Source organism: Penaeus monodon, chromosome 42 (assembly GCF_015228065.2).
Source record: "Penaeus monodon isolate SGIC_2016 chromosome 42, NSTDA_Pmon_1, whole genome shotgun sequence".
NCBI classification, from domain to species: Eukaryota; Metazoa; Arthropoda; class Malacostraca; order Decapoda; family Penaeidae; genus Penaeus; species Penaeus monodon.
Window position 1 is genome coordinate 31,779,377 of NC_051427.1, and position 14,428 is coordinate 31,793,804.

Consider the following 14,428-nt stretch of genomic DNA (forward strand, 5'->3'; position numbering starts at 1 on the left):
TGCGGAAGTATGGGGGCAGCTGGCAAGGAAATGTAGGTGGTGCTAGGTGAGGTCACCAAGCTCTTTGAATGACCGCGCTCCACATTGCTTGACGGCACCTACGAACGCCTCGTCCTCAAAGTCATTATATTGCCTGCAAGGGTGATCGCATAGTTTGTGCTGGTCATCTTGTTCTCATACACGATGCGTGTGTCCTTGGTGCATGCTCCGTTGCTGCTTGTCCCTGTCGTCTCTCGGTTTCTTCCTGGCATAACTCCATCCGTCGCATCGGACGTCTAAAACTCGCACGTAAGACTTCCGAGCAGGTCTTCGGCACAGTCCTCCTTGACTGCGTCTCTTCTACTACATCATGCGGCTAATACCTGCGCTGACACGCTCCTGGGTTTGACTAGTGATCTAGTAGGGCGTCTCAAGTCGCGCGGCTACCCATTCCAGGCAGGTCATCGCTAGGCTACTGTAGAGCTGTGCTGGCAAGTTCCTGTCTTCGCTGGACCTAAGTGGTATCTCGTTAGCAAGAGCGTCGTCCACCGAGTGCATGGGTGGCTTAATACCTGCTCTACAAACAATCCTGGTCTGGCTAGCCCAGTCGAATCTTCCGTGGTGTCCTTACCCACAGCATGCCTAAGGTGACCGGTTTTGCGTTTGTCAAGTCGTGGTTTAAAATACCTTCGGTGCCGTGTCGGATATCAGATACACCAGATTCTACATCGTAAGGGCAAGACTAGTAAGTGCGGAAAAGAAAGGGGGGCGAACATGGAATGGAGTCAGTTGTAAGTACACTAGCCGTTATTTATATAGATCGGCAGTTTTTACATGTTCTGTTTTACTTTGTTTGTCTTTTTTGTTCGGTTTGTGTTTATTTCGTGCAATGATATACGAAGAATAGGGAGAGGGTTAAGACGTCAGTAGGCGATCCGCATGGACTTGGCTTGAACTGATAGACTTGAGAGTAGATAAGGCGGAAGACGACAATGGTCAAGTGCTGCAGGAATTAGCTTGAAGCTATTTGTCATCACACAGTAGTAGAGAAGAGATTTATGTAAAAAATAAGTAAAATTTACATCTTGTATGAGTCAGCTTGTCATCAACTGACTAAAATGCGAGGCTAAAAGATGTTATAGGCATCATTGGATTTTTACGTACGCTGTCATATATATATTACATATATTACCTAGGAGAGGAGAGAGTAGAGAGAGCGATTTAAATATATTTATATATAGTGTAGGTATATATAATATGATATATATATATATTCTTTAATAATTATATATATATATAATATATATATATATATTATGTATATATTATAATATGATATATATTAGTATAGCGTATATATATTAGTATATAAGTATATTATATATATATAACTTATATAGCTATATATTATATATAATATATTATAGGGTTGTATTATGTGTGTGTGGTGTGGGTAACTAGAACTGCTAGAACTACTAGACAGATACGTCTACCACTGGCACACATGCACAACACATGCGTTGTGTGTGTTTGTGTAACGACATACACCACTACTACTACATATCTATTGTTATAGACTGTTGGAGCAATGATATTGGTTATAATGGCTTTGAGTTTTTTTATATTAGAGCGTAGTACATAGGTCAAAGGTAAGGCAGCACGTTTAGGGTAAGCGCTGAGGGCGCGTGGGGTCGTGTGTCTGGGCACCAGCCCGGAGCTGGTGGTGTATCGAGTGAACTGCTAGGGCTGGGTGCATCGCTCTCGGGCAGCAAGGCAGTGAGCATTCACGCGGACATCAGTGGCGGGGGCATCTAGCTGCAGGAAGTTGTGGGGAGCATTGTGAAGCTCATCCGAGTTCTGTCTGTTAAATTATTGCCTCAAGTTGACATAACTTTGGCTTGTCGTGATGGCTGGTGCAAGTTCCTTCGTCGTGTGTGTTGTGGCCTTGGTCCATCTTCATGGCTGTTGCATGGCTTGGCATCCGCTCTTCCTGGTCCTTCGCTTACCATCCGTCCTTGACGTTCATCGAGGCATCCTCAATAGGTCTTGTTACAGTTCATCCTTGACTTTGTTGGGATTCGTCAGGAGACTTCGCGTCTGCCCAGACTTAACCTCGGGCAGCTTTCTCTTCCATTCATCCTCACATTATCGCGTCCATGTGCCCTTCTCTAGAGTTGCATGCTCATGCCTCACGTCCTCATAATCTTCGTCTGGATCTACAGGCGTCCTAGACGGAGGTGTCGATATTCTCTTTGTATCTCAGGACTGCTGGTACCTGTGGCTGGATGAGCTCCTGGAGTTTGACTGGAGCTGCGAGTGTCCAGGCAGGCGGGCGCCTTCCATCAGCATCCTGGCGACGTGGTGATCTGGCGCTGGTGGCGCCCTCCACTACATCATAGGGGGTTTTAATACTCTTCTTCTGACAAATCATCCTGTGTCTGGCATGGGCTTCTGGCAGACATCCTTCCTTACAGCATCCTAAGGTGACCATTTCTAGCAGTCAGGGGTGCCTCTTTTGTGCCGTGGGCTGGATATCATCGGTTCCGACTTGCTATATATGATAGTGCAGGAACCAGATAGCTGTAAATGGCAGGCTTCAGGTAGGAGAAAAAGAAAGGGCGATACATGAGAAGAAGGGGTGTTTAAGTGCCACTAGCGCGTTTTGATATTATTTAAATTTGCAGTTTAAATGTTGATATTTAAATTTATTCTCGTCTTTGTTTTGTTGTGTTTTAAACTGTCACAGAAGATAAGATGTAAATAGGGAGGGTAGACAATCAGTAGCAAAGACGCTATGGCGCTAGCTTGAACTACCTATCGTCTCCCTGATTAGATTGAAGTATGATAAGGTAAACGATAACGCGAACTAGCAAGGATTCTTGAACAGTTGTCATTCACAACAAAGAAAAATTTATATAGAAGAGAAGAGATGATCGTGTACTGAGTCACTGCATCACAACTGCTAGAATCGGAGGAAAAAGGTAGGATACATCTATAAAATCATTTATTTATGCCTGCAACTACACAGCAACAATACCTAATTAAATGGCAAAGGTTTGTGTCTAGTTTCATGTGGCGGATGGTGAAGGTGAGTGTGTATGTGATGATGACAGTGACCATGAATAGAGTAATGAAGTGAGAGTGAGTCTCATACAGAGTGGAAATGTATAAACAAAGCTAACGAAGATTAATGTTCTAATAATAACAAAGTGTGATAAGAATAACATATGATAATTGATGGGGGCAATTTATTTCAAGCTATCCAGCACTAGTAAGTTCAAGCATTTAATGATATGTGATGGAAGGTATGTGCTAATAATGTACTGGATGACTATGAAAAAAATATTTGGCAAGCTTTCTCGCAAGGGCAATTCGCTCTTCGGGGTCAGAGAATTCTGAAATGACTAAGGCCATTATGGCCTATATGATGAACTGATTGAACTAAACCAGAAAACTCGCTTATAAATAACTTTCTGCTCCACTCCCGGCGTACTGTGATGGGGTATTGCATGACATTTCCCCTACAAGTATATTAACTTATCACGAATCACATATTAGTTTGGAATTTAGGCAGGCTCCCACATGCTATGCAAGCGCTTCTAGAAGTGAAGAAGGGCGTGATTAATTAGGCAAATATCCGATTCTTAGCTTTAAACTCCCTAGTCCTACATAATTAGTGGCTAACTGTGGGTCACGTGACTCGAAAGCTGCCGATCATTATTTCATTTATTTACTTGTATTTTGATCTAGCTCCTGGGCTAGTACAGGGGTAACTGTCGGCCACTCATCGCTGAGGGGTGCTGGCTAGTTCGGAATGCCCCGCTCCATGGGCGGCGAGAAGTTGCGATTGTCGCCCGGTGAGGTTACTAGCTGTGGCTGGCACGGCATGCGGCGGGCGAAGGATTCGGTTCTGCCAGAAGCAGCAGGCAGCTGACACATGTGTGCTAAAACGCAGCAGACTAAGTATGTCACACCAAGAATTATCCATTGTATCAAATGGATATTCAAAACGCAAACTTGGTAGCGGCTACTATTGTATTGTATGAGCATAGATCTATTTTAGGAGCGATTTACGCACCCCGGTTAATATCAGGTATCCCTGTGAATATGATATGGGGAAGATACTAACACTATACTTCAAAATAATAAATTTATATAAAATCATGTTACAGGCTCTGTTCCAGCGTGAGGCGCAGATAGAATTGGAAAGGAAGAGAAAGTGAGGTCAGGTGCGGGGCAAGGGGAGGAACGAGATAAAGACATGATTACGATAATCACTGACGTGGTAATATTTTGTTGTAGTTGAATTACAATATGTAATTATCTAACATGTGAGAAATTATTGAATACTGCTAATTAATGAGTGATGTATTGCATATTTGTTGATAGCACTTATACCGTGATAACACAGTAGATGTAATATAGGTCAGAAGAATATGTGTGAGAACTTGCCATTTCCGTAACTTAGCACATTACCCATAATAAAACCATAGTGAGAGTAGACGGCACAACAGCTTAACTACCTATGGGATAAAGGGAGGGAAAAAAAGATAAAGAAGCAGCAAACATGTACTACACGTGGTTTTGAGCATGGTCTTATCGTGGAAGCCTTGGTTGAGGGCGGAACTTTCGGGTAGCGTTATTTCCGAGTTGCAAGCCAAGACTGTAAACGACTGTTGGTGATACGCAATCGGTAGTGCAACTGTACTATTATAGCTCACAACAGAATCACACACGCACATACTTTGTCTTGGGTAAAAAGCTTTAGGCCAGAGGGGTGCGTCGTGTCCTGGGCCGAGCAGCCTGCAGAAGGCTGTGTGTGGACGGTGAGCGGCTGGCAGCGGGAACTCAAGACTGGTTCATGCTCTCCCGGTACAACGCAGTAAGCGTCACTGGGATTTACGTGGTGTGGGGGTAGCCAATCAGCACGAAATGTGTTGGGCGAGCATCTGGTCAGGAATGTGGGGGGAGTCGAGGTGAGGTCACCGGTAGCATTCTGTTAATGATCGCTCCATACACACACCATTGTCTTAATACAGCAGCTGACATTATCGACGGCCACCATCAGTCGATGTCAAAACTATGTCGAGCTTTGGCACTATTAACTCTGTCCTAGGCTAGGCGAAATGAATGTGGGGTATGCGCGCCCTGGCGCTACGAACGCTTTTACGGGCATTGCATTATAGTATACTAGTAACTGGCACCTCTCCCCTGTTGTAGTCATGGGCTGTGCATGTGTTGCTTGGAGTGTCCTCTCCAGTGATGTAAAACAACTCGCTCTCATCAAATTTTTATAGAAGGAGACTTCATGCCTAGGGAGGCGAAAAGAATGTGAGTAGAAAGCAGATGTTTGCCTATGCAGGCATGGGGCCCTGCCTCTTCCACGCTAGTGCTGATGTTTCAATTGAACGATACCAGACCGAGGCCTCCAAATACAAGTGAAACAACGAAGTACTGCCTTAAGGAACTCGGCGGCTATGGTATTTTTCCTCATGGTTGAGGTCGCTTGATGCCTTTGTTGTGGCCGCCCTGAGTTCTACACATTTTATTAAATATTCTCAGTATCAAAACTTGTGTATGTTAGATTATATATTTGTTTAAATGTTTCTCATTTAGTTTAAATAAATTAATCAATCTTTCATACTGAGAGAACACCAATATTTATATATTATTGATGCGAATTTAAGGTTTGAGGTTAAATCTTTTGTAAAAAATCATACATTATTATCTGAATATTATCAATGCAATATAATTAAATTAGCAATACCTAACTTTTATGCGTAAAACCTAAAATAGATAATACGTTATTATATGGTTTTAACAAACTTTAAGATTATGACTAGTAAAGTTATGTATTCATGGGGATATTATTATCAATCATGAAAGTTGATGCAAACAAAGTCAGCATATGAAAACTGTCAATGGTATAAAACAAGTAGCAATTATTATAAAAGTAATGATTATTCAGTTATCTCAGTTTAATAAAATTATGATATACACGATATAATCATGATCAGAACAAGGCAAATAGTAATTATTGATAAACATGCTCAGTCGTGCATTACTATATTATGCTAAGAGAAAAATAATCATAAGTAAAAACAAATAGTTAATTATAACCAAACTACAAATTATTGTATTTCCATGTACAATTATAATGAATTCACACATCAAGCAGTAAAACAATATATTCAGCGACTAAGAAGCAATCTTGGGGAGCCAGAAAAATCATCTTTCGCTCCGTCGGGAGATGACAAGACTCGTCACGCTGTCTTACGCACTTCAGGCTAGCTATGGCAATCTTAGAAAACATTTAATTTTTAATTACACTTATAAATTACGCTATCTATTCTCATTAACTGTTAAGTGAAGAAGATATATCTAACATAATATTGATATACTGAGCTTGATGTCTAATACATTTATAAACTATTAACACAATATTTACTCACAAACATTAGTTAATAGTTTTGATATATCAAGTGTTTCATTTCATGTTCATAAGAAAATCTTAATTTTCTTCTAATCCTATGTTCAGAATAGCTACATCCCAATAGTTATTGGTCATTCCATTGCTTATTCCTGTCCACTATAGTTCGTGCATCAACGATGGGTTGGCAGCTAAACTATCTTCAAATCTTGACTTACGAGATGAAACATGGCTACTGGGAGGGTCGGGCTATAACCGAACCCTAATCCACTATCCGAACACCAAACGTGTTTAAATTTCGATATGAGAGCTCATCCGGTCGACGTAATCACCTTGCTGTTATCTACTTAATTATTTCTTATAGTTGGAAGTATACCCACTCTCAGAGTCTTTTCTATACCCTAACTGCGACCTTTTTAAGCACAGTATTTTCACTTTTTACAACTTATTTCTACTGGGCCACCCCTAGGCTGCATTTCTTTTCCTAGACTGGTAGGACTGCTATGATATTATATTGCGATCACACTGTAGATGAACTATTTGTTGTTTGTTGGCACTCATATGTCCTTCATTTTTTGCTTTTGTTAGTCCATTATGTGCGTCACTTAGTCATCGGTATTTTTTCTGAACGCTTGTGCGTCGATGGTGTTGCTGCTCTTTTTTGTATGCTGCATCTTGTCCTGTGACCCTAGCCTAATTCTTTTTTGATGTGGAGTCGGGCGCTCGATTGCGCTCCGGTTATATGTTATTCTATTGTATGAATATCTCGTCGGGCCAGTCTTGCTTATTTCGGGCCGCGTTCGAATGGCATCCGCTTTGGACCTCGTGGTGTTCGCACTTACGTGGTGATGACTAAGGGCCTTCAGAGTGTCTTTACGACACCTTTCATGACTCATAGATGTCGCTATAGGTATAGAGTGAATCTCCCATTGGTTATGACCATAACACGGAGCTTGAACTAGAAGGCAGCAGCTTATTTTTGTTATAGGGTGGCACTCCTTATATAACCTTTGCGCGCATATACGTCTGAACAAATGACTACCATGAACTACGAAGGCAGTCAGTATATATGATGATATATTAAGCATATATATATATATGATGTATATATCATCTATATGGATCTATTAGTATATATATATATATAGAGAGTAGAGAGTAGAGTAGAGAGAGTAGTTAGAGAGAATAGATGAGATGAGAAGGATAAGTCGCTAGATATGCGAAGCTTAGGGGCCTCGCCTCGGGCTAGTGCCATGATGAAGAAGCTCCGGCTGTGTCGACTAATGCCGACTCGCTCAGCTTATGTATGCAGTAGGCTGATGCTGATCTTCGTCTGATCTAGTCGCTTACGCCGGCCGGTGGTGCGACAGCCACTGCTTAATGTAACCTCCTGAGGCGACTAGTTTGCAACTTCTCGCGCGCTCTGGGCGGGGGGCGGCGAACCGCGACCCTCTTACGGATGAGTTAGGTCCGACAGCGTTACCACTGTAGCTAAGGCCTGAGAGAGAGAGAGAGAGGAGTAGAGAGAGAGAGAAGAGAGAGAGAGAGTGAGTAGTTAAGAGAGGAGGAGAGAGAGAGAGAGAGTATAGTGAGAGAGTGAGAGAGGATAGAGAGAGAGAGAGTAGAGAGAGGAGAGGAGGAGAGAGAAGAAAGTTAGAGAGTGAGGTATGTATGTATATTGTTATACTAATAAAATAGATAGGTATGTATATAATAGATATTAAATGTATACAGCAGCACCACACACATCACATGTATGTATAACACTTAAGCAAATTTATTACAGAACGAATAATCTTGAAAAATGTACACACACATGGCATCACATAGCACATACATAGCACTCCACAAACATCACACCACACAGTCTTCTCAAGTGAATAGACTGAATTATGGCTCGGATAGATTACAGTTATCTGCTAAAAGCTGTCTGAATTATATATATATTATGATATATATGATATATTATAAATAATTATAATCTAGTTATATATGAGTATAGGCCCGTATATATATGTATATATATATATACTATACTATAGTATATATACTATATATAATATTATATTATAGTATATATATATTTATGTATGATATAATGTGATGTCTATGACACACAGCTACACACACAGCTAACACACATCACTTATTATATATTTAGTATAGATATATATATATAATACATATATAATAGTATATATATAGAAAGAATATATTAGAACTATATATATATTATAGCTTATATACTATATTATTATATATATATACTTACTATATATTATACATATATAGCTACACTATATAGTTTATAATGGAACTATGAATCGCGGTTATCCCAGGTGTGATGTATATATGCAATATATAATATATAATTATATATATATATTACAGTTATACGTATATTATAATATATAGTATTATATATATAATATATAGGTATATATTAGTTGTGTTTGGTGGTGTGGTGTGTGTGTGTTGTGTGTGTGTGTGTGTGTGTGTATTTGCATGATATACACACACCTGGGATTTATGTTCGCTATAATTCAGAATCTTTAGCAGATAAAGCCGTAATCTGTCGAGCTAATTCAGTCTTTTACTTGAGAAGTAAATGTTCGAAATCCTGTGGCTTATATGTGTGTGTGTGCATGTGTGTGATCATTTCAAGATTATTCGTGCTGTAATTTGGCGTAAGTGTATACATACATGCGGGCGTTACGCGTGTGTGTGGCGTGTGGCGTGTGGGTGTGTGTACCTATATCCATATGATCCGTATATCTATCTATCTATGCTATCTATCTATCTATTCTATCTATCTATCTATATGATCTATTCTATATATATTATATATATAATATAGTAAGATAAGTACAGTTGAGGTTGATTACATAGATATCACATATATATCATATACATAGTATATACATACCCGATCATCACACACAGCGGCGTCACCGACACACACACACACAGAAACACACACACACACACCTGCCATGCACACACATCATCATCACACTACATATTAATGAGTGTGTTTGTGTGGCTGTGTGTCTATTTTACATATATATTTAGTATATACTAGTAGCTATAATATATACTATACTATAATATATAATTATAATATTATACGATAATATACATACATATAGAATTTGCAATGTTGCATATATGTAAATATAGTATAGCATATATTGAATATATATATATATATATAATATAATATATATATATTAAATATATATGATATAGTGTGTGTGTGTGTGTGTGTGTGTGTGTGTGTGTGTGTGTGTGTGTGTGTGTGTGTGTTTGTGTGTGTTATGTGTGTGTGTGTATGTGTGTGTGTGTGTGTGTGTGTGTGTGTGTGTGATGTGTGTGTGTGTTCTGTGTGTGCGTGTGTGTGTGTGTACACAGATACATATTTACCAATATGTAATATGTACACAGCGACACACACAACAGGCACACCGACACACACAGCACATACACACGACGACCACACACACACACAGACACGCTTCACGATACGACACACAAGCACAGCTGCACACCAATCACACTGTACACTACGACACGACACACACACACACACGACACGCACATACGACACACACACTTATCTACAGCACATACACACGACACACACACACATCAAGACAGTCACAATCAGAGCATCACACACACAGCACACCACACACTACACACGCGACTGCACACACCCACACACCACACAAGCAACACAGACACACGACAACGGCACATCACACACACGCATGCATATACAAAAATAATACACATAAGGTCATAGTATTTTAATAAACCAGTACGCATAGAATCTTATATAAAAAATTTATATACTACGCTTACTACCTAATATATGATAATATAATATTATATAGTAGGTATATAATAATAATATATATATATATATATATTATATATGTATTATGATTAATATATCTAGTAAAGAATTACTAACGTCCATTTTCTTTTCTAAAAATGCCGGTTTTATTCCATTGTTAGTTTTTGAAAAAAGAAAAACACATCAGTAGTTCAGTATGTATATTGAAAAAGATATATTACATCTTTATCTACTAGAAGAATTTAATCAATGAATGTCTTATTAAGCATATACTTTTTGGGGAAAGGGATTACATCGCAAGTATCGGGCTAAAGCCAGTTGTTTGTGCATAGGGAGAAGCCTGGTCTTTTTGCGGGGGTTATTTTTTCATTGGGGGGGGGGGTGGGGGGTAGTTATTGTATATCTCTTGTGTTTTTGGCATCAGTTGCACTTCTCTACTTCTACTAGCCAGATTTAGTTGTATATAGTATAAACTAAAAAATCACCGTCAAGTAGATCTTACTGAATTCGCAAGTAAATGGTAGATAAATTCGCAGAACTATTTATAGTTAGAGACATGTAAAGGCTTTCCCTTATAGAATATGTTCGATATTATTTATGTTTATGGCAGGGCTGAAGGCTAACAGATTTGGGCAGATTAGAATTCTTTTAATCCTCGGGCATATATGAGCATAGTAGTATCAAAGGTTGAGTCTCTCTCATTCTATTATGCAGCTCATATATACATAGTAATGTCAACCAAGTAGTATCAGTAAAATAAGTGTATGGATGGTGACCTTGACGAAAACTAAGCCCTTTTCATCTATGCAAAAAGGGGTGTGCAACATTGAAAATAAGGGAGTGTATATAAGACAGGCAAGAGTAGGATCGGCCCCTTCATTTTCTAAGTCCGCTTCCTGTTTAACTTCGGGCGAGAATCAAAACTAAATGTGACGCGTAAATCATCATCCAGTAGTCGGCTTGGTATTGGTTCTACACGTGCTCATGAGAACAATATTTTGTGCTTATTCAGTGTCCCGTTTTCGTGGGGGGAAGTCATGTATGTAATGCGTTCTTTTGCCATTTTATTGTTCTTCGTATTTGATGTGTTTTGTTAAGTATTTATGTCTATTCGTAGCACTAACTCGTGTAGGCGCATGGCGTTTTGACACTAAGAGATTTGACAGCAAGCAGGCGCCATTACGTCGAGTAAACGCTGTGGCATGTTTTATTTCATGCTGGCTTCGATTCGCGGGTTATTATTTAAAGTCCTTTTTTTATAAGTTCTCTGGACAAATAGACATTCTTTCTTTGGATTCGTTTGCTATCACAAGCCTGCTATATTGATACGCGCATGCCCCAGTGCCATAAATGCTGAAAAAAATAAAGTGATTAGAACGGGCAAGAGGCATTTATGACCATAGTACAGAAGGGAGCAAGAGATCGTATGTATAAAATCCACAGCATTAAGGGTTAGTTGGTTATTGGTTAGGGTAACGCATTGTAGCTGACTACCACGGGGGATCTGGATTATGTAGAATTCCGTAGATTTTAACTGAACAAAGACGAGTGGATTTGTTTCCGGGCGTATAGTTTTTTTGCAAAAGTTGGCGGCGGGGTGCGTCAGAAGTTTGAAAGGATGGCAGCGACTGCCGTTAAGTTTCATTGTCTCGATTGTTAAGCGTTTTTTTGTGGCTTGTTTCACACTTTCTCTGTTCTTCTTATTTCAGCGCTGTTTAACCCACACAATTTCTCTGATCTACTTCATGCCCTCCCCTGCTATCGGGACTCGATCAAAGTCATATTAGACATTATCGCATGGAGAATGCATCATGAAAATATCATGATTTGTTGTCATCTCACGAAAAAAAAATCTGTATGATATAAATATTGTCTGGAGACGGCACTGGTTGTGCATTTTCGATAAATTAACCGGAAATAAGAAAGATAAAAGCAGAATAGAAATATTTAATTACAAGCTGACAAAAACGCTGAAAAAAAATTCGGAGCACATGAAATTCTAGGCGGATGTCGCCACCGCTCTTATCAGAGCTTCTATATCGGCACTCCGGCGCGCCAACTTTGAAAGCTTTTCGGAACCAATTCCATCGTATGCGGTAAAAATCTATGGGATTTCTACATAATCCATATCGGCCCGTGGTAATTGTACAAAATTCGTCCTAACGGGGCTAATATAAACCAATCACCTATTACGGTGATCCTTAATCCTGTGGGATTTATTACACTACGATCTAGTATATTCCCTAGCCAAAGGAGGCACTCGGCCACTCCTGGACTCCCAGGGTAATACGTGCGTGCCTTAGGCCAGTAGGCCCGCTCTGGGACCCCCTAGGGTAAAACCACATTACCTTTATATCATCGTAAACACATAACGTTTCTTCGCTCGCGCCTATGGTCACAATTGGCTTGGTTTCTAATCACTTTTTTCAGGCAATTTGTGGCAAGGGGGGAATGATTTGGAGGGTGGTAGAGGTAAAAGTGGATCTAAGATGGTTCAATAATGCAGAGGCTGTGATAGAAATGAATTTTCAGTATATCGCAGCAAAAGTGAGGGTTTTAAAAATGACCGAATCGACGGGCAGCACTTGAATTAATACTGATTGCTCACAGCGTGTTTCGCGACGTAATGGGCGCTGGCTGACTTTCAAATATCGCTGGTGTCAAAAGCTGAGCATAGCGCGTAACAAGGGGCTTATTGTACAGAATTATGCGATAATATCTTAACAAAACACATATAATATACGAATGAAAAAAAAAAAAAAAAAAGAACAAGAATAAATTGGAAAAGAACGCATATTACATACGGATGAATCTCGAAGAAAAGCGGACGCTTTATATTAGCAAAATATTCGTTCTCGTCGAGGCGCGTAGCGAATCCAAGGGCCTACTTGAGTAATGTAGTTCTGCATCACATTTTGTTTTGATTTCTCGCGAAGTAAACATGAAGGTACTTAAAGAATAAGGGGCGATCCTTCACTCTTGGCCTGTGCCTATTCTCGCCTTAGTTTTTGCTTAATTTGCACACGCTTCATTGCCATGAGATGAAAGGGTCTAGTTTTCATCCGGTCAAGGTAACCACTCGCATACACAATTATTTTACTGTACTCTTGGTTGCTATGCAGAATAATTTTCGCTAAATATTATAATATGCAACCGGCACGAGTTGATATTATGGAGGGTGGGAAGGTTATTTATGGTACCTCGTGATAAGTGACACACAGAGAGGATTGAAATGGTAGTGTCGCGTTTTACATAGCATAAGAAATAGAAGTGAATATTAAACAGACGGACAAGTGTACTTACGGCTTGTACTCTGGGCCTTCAATATTTACTCATGAAATTATTAATATCCTGGCTCAGAGCATTAGATAAAGTTCATGTCCATCAAGCAGCGCTTTCACAAGCAAGAGTTCTTATTATGTAGATGGCAATGAAGTGGCTGATAATAGGGGAGTGGGTTATTGAGTGGCTTATGCCTCCTTTTTAGGGTAGTATGATGAAGCAAGGTGAGTCTATTTATCATAACAATGGCGAATGTTTTGACTAATTTACAGAGTTCTAGTCAGGCCTAAGCACAGCATTTACTTCTCCTATGGCTCTAAACCGCATGGGCAGGGTAGTGTGCACTCAGGCCTGATGCTGATTCTGTCGCGACGCTGTGCTCTTGCCATAGTTATCGTGTTGGGTCGTTTTTTTTCGCTTTGACATTATGATAATATAGTGACTTATTATGGTACTCTGTGATTAGCAGCATAGATTTGAGAATTCCATTCACTATAATGCATCGCGACTTGGATTTTGTGTTTGCATGAATACAAGCTGTTTTGGGTCTTCATCTCTGACGTGCTATTGCTCATTGATAACAAAAAGTGGAATGAAGAATTATTAGGGAATACTTGAGGTAAAATATGAAGAAAATGAGTTAGATAGGTATGTGAGTGAATCATGCTGTTTACAGTCACTGCGTATTCTAGTGAGAACAGGTTGTCGTCAGTACAAGTTTCTTGTAATACTAGCAGCTAGCAGGATAGAGGGGTCGATAGTGCTGCTTAGCAATGAGGGGTACATACCAATACTTTAATCACAGGCATACTAAAACATCCACACACGTGCTAGCACGACACGTCCAGAACAAACCCGATCATGAGGATATTTAAATA